Raw genomic sequence first — 1,894 nt, 5'->3', positions numbered from 1 at the left:
CGTCGACCACGCCTCCCCGCACCGCTCCGCGCCGACTGCACGCAACCGCCCCTCCGCACCAGTCACCCTCCGGCGCACCCGACAACTCCCTCCTCCGGAACCAGTTGGTACGAAGATCCCATCGCCAGCGCGACGAAGGTACTCTGTTTCTCGCCTCTTACGTCATTTATTTCCTTCAGTATTCTTTATTATTGCCTCCACCGCGCCGGGTTAGATAGGTGAGTGGGACAGATTGAGAGAACGACGAAACAAAGACGAGCGTCTTACCTGTCCGATGCAGTCGGACGCCTGCCGCGTGTGAGCGTTCCAGTGGGAGTTAGCCCGATACGACGGCGTGGGCGCCCTCGACCCACCCCGGACGAGTGGGAGGGCTGGTTCGACCCAGCTGGGCGACCCCGGCCCCGCTCCGGGTTGGCTCTCATAGCTTGTCGGCGCATTGCACGTACCATCGTAGAACCATTGTCCTCGTTATCGTGATACGTGTATTTCTGTTCTCCGCATATCCATCGGTTGACGTCGTGGACGTAACCCGATTAGTTAGTGATACGACACCGAGTTCCTACCCTCGGTGACGGTCGGACGCCATTGAGACGACGTCCGGCATCAGTTCGGCTGCTCATTCCACGGCTTTTGATTAGAGTAGATCATCTGTACTTCTTCCTCTTGCTGACAAGTTCCATCCTCATGATCTTTGCTGCCACACATTGAACAAATCTTTGCAAGGACTAAAGGTGAGTTATTCTGTACTAGTCCTTTTACAACGGTGGTTAACTCTTTTAATTGTTCTTGGACCCCCGTATCATCTCTTTCTTGAACAGATGATACATTTTTCCTAATTCTTCGTCCATTATTGCTCGAATTAATTTTCTGCAAGTCAATCTCAGCAACTCTTTCAATTATTTCCATCACCTCATCCTCATATGCATTATAAAAATATCCTCCAGCCGATTGATCTACTTTGAGTTGGTTCACCTCACTTAAACCTTCATAGAAAATTTTAGCTAACTTGTACTCCTCTATGTTATGGTGAGGACATTTTCTGCATATATCATTGAACCTCTCCCAAGCCTCACTAAAATTTTCATCTTCATGTTGACAAAAATTCTCAATCTCTCTAATGCATGCCTTAGTTCTAGAATGAGGAAAAAATTTAAGTAAGAATTTATTTTCAATTTCTTCCCAGTTAGACAAGGTTACTCCTAATTTCATATACCAATCCTTCGCCTTGTCCTCTAAAACATGATGAAAGTAAAACATCTTAACATGATCTGTTGAAATTCGGGGCATGCATTGAGATGAGCAAATCATGGTATAATTGTCTAAAACATAATATGGATTTTCATGGTACTTTCCAAAAAATTTAGGAAGAGAATTAAGCAAGGTATTGTCGACTTTAAATCTAACCCCTTCTGGAAGATCTAAAGAAATAGATGTAGATTTTCTTACAGTCTTTGGATTTACTTGCTCTAACAGGGTCTTTCTTTGAGGATTGCAAGGAAGTTCGCACCTATGCTGATCTTGACGATTTCCTTCCATCTTGTTGCTGTATCTTTTTGTAAGATCTTCATGAAGTTTGTTCTCTTCTTGATATTGTGTAATGGAAGTCTTCTTTTGGGACCTAGTTAACACCAATAACTCAAGGAGAAAAGGTGACAACACACTTGTTAAGGGTAAAGACACCCTTAACAAGATAGAAAGTAAAACTAATTCAAACTCAATCCAACAAACTACGCGTTGCTCCCCGTCAGCGGCGCCATTTGATTTGGCCAAACTAAGCAGTACAATTTGATTGAGAGTCGTTTGTAAGGATAGTTAAGTACCAATCAACAATTTAATTTCCTTACTAGTAGTATTTTAGTAAGGGTCGATCCGTCAGGGAGCTAGGTAGTTAGTT

The 1,894-nt window shown here is 43.9% G+C and overlaps 1 non-coding gene across 1 annotated transcript; it reads left to right on the top strand.

Annotated features, from left to right (window-relative positions):
* Positions 1-1,018: 1,018 nt before the first annotated feature.
* On the top strand, positions 1,019-1,125 carry LOC144707266 (small nucleolar RNA R71). Its single transcript, XR_013582427.1, has one exon. It is a non-coding gene; the product is annotated as a small nucleolar RNA R71 (small nucleolar RNA).
* The last annotated feature ends 769 nt before the right edge of the window (positions 1,126-1,894 follow it).

The sequence above is a fragment of the Wolffia australiana genome, chromosome 8 (assembly GCF_029677425.1).
Source record: "Wolffia australiana isolate 7733 chromosome 8, ASM2967742v1".
NCBI classification, from domain to species: Eukaryota; Viridiplantae; Streptophyta; class Magnoliopsida; order Alismatales; family Araceae; genus Wolffia; species Wolffia australiana.
This window is presented reverse-complemented; position numbering and strand designations above follow the sequence as displayed.